Here is a 6,000-nt window from a genome sequence, read left to right as displayed (position 1 = left end):
ATGTTTAAAGGGAAACATACATCAATAACTTAAAGTAAACCATAATCATAAATGTCATTAGCAAACCCACTCGAGTACCCATTACTAAAAAGAATACAAGTTTATCTATGGATCTCTATGAAGCTTTAAATGAATAATTAAGTGTATACGGTTAAAATCGGGCTCACCCAATTTTACTATTTGACCGAGACAGGGATTTTGCATCGAAGGACGGCCTCGTAACGGAATAGGCCATATCACGAGGATAAGGTACCATGTTCAGAACCGAGGTACCTATCGAGATCGAGGCTAGTAGCGACCGAAGCCAAATGAGACAGACTTCGAGCAAGATCGAAGATAGTATAATAACATAAAGGCGAGATACCCGTGGCTGGTCGACGATCATGGCATAATTTTCGGTGACTAGTCGAGGATCATGGCGTAAATCTCGGAACGGATCAAATCAGAAACGGTTAATTAGCTAATCATAGGATTTTCTTCTGTAATTAAGATTGTACCATAAGTGAAATTCCTCTACTATATAAAGGTGGGTTCTAATCATTTGTAACACACTGTGGACAGACACAAAAAGCAATATAATTCTCTTTCTAGTTCGCACCAATGTTCATTAGCTTGTTATACTTTCATAGTTCTTGCATCAACAAGTTCGAGGGTGTCCAAACTCGAGGGCTGAGTTTCATTCTAACACTGGTTTGCTTTACTTTATTGTTAATTTCTATTACTCATCCTCACATTTATCAATTGGTGTTAGGTGAAATCACGTGTCCTTAGAACCATATTATAAGTTTAATTGTTAACAATTTGGCGCCCACTGTGGGGCTAAGGATAATAGTGATTGCTTAATACTGATTCCAATAATACACACTGCTTTACACTTATTCTCATAAGGATCTTTATTTTCTGGATAAACATGTCAAACTCACAAGCAGCGCCTACACATGGTGACAATGGCCTCGGATTTCACGGGGAAAATGACAATATAGCCTCCCTAGAGATCGAGGTGCCTCAGACTGACCTCGAGGAAACGCCAATTGCAAATCCTATCGATGTCAGTTGACATGTCGCCCTAAACGCAAATTTGGGCGTTGATCCCGAAGGTAGCATACGCAGAGAAGTTCGACCAGGTGTTCGAGGTACGCAGGGTGGAGAAGATGGTGGAGTTAGCCTCCAATTGATATTCGAAATGTTATAGGCTCAACAATGAATCGAGTATTGACCCCGCCATTATGAAAATGCTCGAGGAGCTCACTAAACGGATTGAATTGGGAGAAAAGAAAATCGAGGCAAATGACAAGAAAGTTGAGACATACAACTCCCGGGTTGACCAAATAATGGAGGCACCGCCGATTCTAAAAGGTATGGACTAAAAGAAATTTGTACATAAGCCTTTCCCTCCAAGTGCGGCTCCGAAACCCATTCTGAAGAAGTTTTGAATGCCAGAAATTCCTAAGTACAATGGCACCACCGACCCTAGTGAACATGTCACTTCTTATACATGCGCAATAAAAGGAAATGACTTGGAAGACGATGAGATTGAATCTGTTCTACTAAAGAAATTTGAAGAAACCTTGTCGAAAGGAGCAATGATATGGTACCACAATTTGCCGCTTAATTCCATCGATTCCTTTGCCATGCTTGCAGACTCCTTCGTAAAGGAACATGCCGGAGCAATAAAGGTTGCGAATAGAAAATCGAACCTCTTCAAGGTGAAACAAAAAGACAACGAAATGTTGAGGGAATTCGTATCCCGGTTCCAGATGGAATGCATGGAACTACCACCGGTCACAGACGATTGGGTTGTTCAGGCCTTTAATCAAGGTTTGAACGAACAAAGTTCGGTGGCATCACGACAGCTAAAGCAGAATTTAATTGAATATCCAACGGTGACCTAGGCCGATGTACATAATCGGTACCAGTCGAAGATCAGGGTCAAGGATAATCAATTGGGGGACCCCTTCTGATTTCGCTTATCCAAACAGGCCCGTTGGCAGAACTCAAAGAGATATCGACAGAGAACCCCAGTCGAGCAGAGATCGGTATCTACCATACAACGCTAATCGTAGATACAATAGCGCAGGACGCAATCCCACCCGAAATGATCGAAGGAACGATCGAAGACAGAGCTCCCGAGGTCTCATGAGCAAAAGTGGCTTCGATAAATATGCCAATCCCACAGAAGCACCATGATTATCAAAATACAACTTCAACATCGACGCATCAGGTATTGTGTCAGTCATTGGGAAAATCAAAGATACTAGATGGCCCAGACCCCTACAAACCAATCCATCCCAAAGGAACCCCAATCAAAGATGCAAATACCATGGTACACATGGTCATAAAACTGAATACTACAGACAACTAAGGGAGGAGGTGGCCCGTCAATTCAACGAGGGTCACCTTCGAGAATTCTTGAGCGACCGAGCTAAAAAACATTTCAGAGACAAAGACGCAAACAGGAAAAACGAGCAGGAAGAACCACAGCACGTGATTCACATGATCGTTGGTGGGGTCGATATTCCACAAGGGCCCATGTTCAAACGCACTAAAGTATCAATCACCAGAGAAACACGAACTCAAGACTATGTGCCAAAAGGCGCTTTATCATTCAATGATGAGGAAGCGAAAGGGATCTCACAACTCTACAATGATGCTTTGGTAATCTCTATCCTTATGAATAAAATTTAGGATAAACGTGTTTTAATTGATCCAGGAAGTTCAGCCAATATTATTCGATCGATGGTCGTGGAGCAGCTCAGCCTACAAGATCAGATCGTACCCGCAGCTCGGATTCTACTGGTGAATGTAGCCGGTGAATGGCAAGTGAAACGACTAAAGGTGAAATCATCCTACCGGTGAATATAGCCGTAACGATTCAAGAAACAAAGTTCCATGTGATCGAGGGCGATATGAGATACAACGCACTGCTCGGAAGACCCTGGATTCACAACATGAGGGAGGTCCCCTCAACCCTTCACCAAATGCTGAAGTTCCCAACATCCGATGGAGTAAAAATGGTGTTTGGGGAATAGCGTGCTGCCAAAGAAATGTTCACAATCGACGAAGTAACGCCGATATCGGCGCTTTCGTCAAAAGGATCGGAGTTCAATGGAAATTAGGAAGCTAAATAGCAATGACAGCCACCAGCCTCGACTCAGTCAGAGAAGCAGGGAACGAACGAGGGCGATGATTACTGGATCCCTCGATCTTTCATAATCCTCAATGATTCTGACGCCACCAAATCGACAGTTGAAGAGCTGGAGCAAGTCATACTGATCGAACATATTACACCCCATATTTTCATACGCGAAAGTACGCCATAAATAAATTGATAAAAGCTCGAAAATGAGATGTTACATCCCGCATTTTTGTATGTTAAAATTTCATCGTAAGTTAATCGACGGAAGTTCGGGAATAAGATTTTTTTGGGATTATAAGTATTGTGCTACTTCAAACAAGTGATAAGAAAATTTGTGAAGGAAAGAGGGTAAGCAAATCGAAGAAAAATGAATTTCGTCGAAGTTTGACATTTAGGGATAAAATACGGTCTAAGTTATAATACCTGGTATTTATGGACTAGTGTAGTATAAGGTACCACATGACCATAATAGTAAGATATACAAAGTATGTTAAAAGTGAGTAGTATTTTAAGTAATTTGAGATAATTCCTAATTATGTGGATAATGGATTGATTATTGGTTAGTGGGAGATTAATTAGCTAAATAAGGCCTTAGTAATTAATTAAGATATTGGGATAAGGCCTAAGAGGCCCAAAAACGTGGCAGCCCCAAGAATTGAATAAGATTCAATACATCTAGGTGGCCAAATTAGAAGCCTTTAGAAAAGGATTAGTCATCCTAAGTGGGGCCCACCTAAGGTAACATTACTAGTTCAAAATCATTGTAATCTCTTAAGAAAGAGTTTCAGCAAAATCTTACTTTGCATAGCAATGTTAATACTCCTCTCTTAAGAAAGAGTTTCAGCAAAAGCTTGATTGTACATAAGCAACATGATTACTCACATCTTAAGAAGAAAGTTTCAACATAGAGGATTTTGCAATAGCAACGTTATTGCTTCGAGCATTTCATACGAATTGTTCCCTATTTCGATCCGTCGTCACGTGTTTTATCATAAAAGACGTGTGTTAGAGGGATTGTCAAGAAAATCGACTCAGGTATGTTAAGGTTATCCCTTCTTTTTTTTGGCATGATCCATATGACACAAATGAAACGAGCAAATGCACAACTTTCATAAATGACTCTATTCATAGAAATACTAGGGGTGTCTATATTCTTGATTCCCCATGTGAATTATTATTATATCTTCTATTCATGGGTCTCGGAAAAATACGTATTTGATAAAGTTTATCCAAAAGGCATATTGATTTTTATGATATTCTGAGAAATCTTATTAACGTATTTCTTATGCATTTCATGCATTTATACATGTACATTGACACATGACCATATGGCAGTATATACGCGTATATTATATGTATATGGGATATGAGAAAAGGTTATGGCGTTATATACGCACCACCACCTGATTAGCTGGTATACGTTGATGATTTGTCCACAGTGGTCGAGATGACATGATGGGATGCCCTCAGAAGCTTGATGATGTTATGAATGCATATACCTATGCATGGTATGGCATTTATACACATATTCATGACATTATAAATATGAAATGATTGACAGAGGTATTCAGACATACATGTTGAGTCTTTTACTCCATGTTTCTCTCATGTCTATTATTTACTGATTTTCATTGCTTACATACTTGGTACATTATTTGTACTGACGTCCCTTTACTGGGGGATGCTGCGTTTCATGCCCGCAGGTCCCGATAGACAGGACAAGAGTCCTCCGAGTAGGCTATTAACTCAGCGGAAAGTGTTGGTGCGCTCCATTTGCTCCGGAGTTGCTAGTTTGGTCAGTATGATTTAAACGTGTATTGTTTGGTATGGCGGGTCTCTATCCCGACCTTTATACCAATTATGTATTCTTAGAGGCTTGTAGACAGATGTCATGTGCGTAAAAGACTCTATGGCCTTGTCGGCCTATGTTTAGTGTATGAGTGGTTATTTTGGCCTTATAGGCCCGTATGTCTTAAGTATAAGTTGGTATTTCATGTTATATTCTACTTATCTCACTACAGCCTCTCCGGCTCAGTTATCTATGATAGTATGATACGAAAAGATACATTATATTGGTACTCGGTTGAGTAAGGTACCGGGTGCTCGTCATGGGCCATCGGTTTGGGTCGTGACAATGTCTTCGATTAAACACCTGGAAATGGTTAGTATAAGAAATAAATGGAAATGGAGAAGGTCGTACCTTAGTAATAATATCGTTTGAGGAGTGATATATTCCAATTATTTGGTAATTGTTCGCCGTTCACCATGCCAAGTTTGTAGGATCCTTTTCTGATAATATCGAGGACCTGATACGGTCCCTCCCAGTTTGGGCCAAGTTTTCCTTAGTTTGGGTCTCGAGTATTGGGGGTTACCTTCCTCAGAACCAAGTCCCCGATTTTAAAGTGCCAAAGATTGGCTCTTCGATTGTAGTACCTTTCGATCCGTTGTTTCTGTGCGGCCATCCAAATGAAGGCGGCTTCCCGTTTTTCATCTAGCAATTCGAGGCTCGTATTCATAGCCTTATGATTTGACTCTTCCATTGCATATCAAAACCTGACGCTAGGTTCCCGGTTGAAGTTGGGGTACCTAGCGTCAGGTTTTGATATGCAACGGAAGAGTCAAATCATAAGGCTATGAATATGAGCCTTGAATTACTAGATGAAAAATGGGAAGCCACCTTCGTTTGGATGGCCGCACAAAAATAACGGATCGAAAGGTACTACAATCGAAGAGCAAATCTTCGGCACTTTAAAATCGGGGACTTGGTTCTGAGGAAGGTAACCCTCAATACTCGAGACCCAAACTAAGGAAAACTTGGCCCAAATTGGGAGGGACCGTATCAGGTCCTCGATATCATCAGAAAA

This window comes from Nicotiana tabacum, chromosome 9 (genome assembly GCF_000715075.1).
Source record: "Nicotiana tabacum cultivar K326 chromosome 9, ASM71507v2, whole genome shotgun sequence".
Taxonomy (NCBI): domain Eukaryota; kingdom Viridiplantae; phylum Streptophyta; class Magnoliopsida; order Solanales; family Solanaceae; genus Nicotiana; species Nicotiana tabacum.
The sequence above is the reverse complement of the archived record's forward strand: the minus strand, read 5'-3'. Positions refer to the sequence as shown.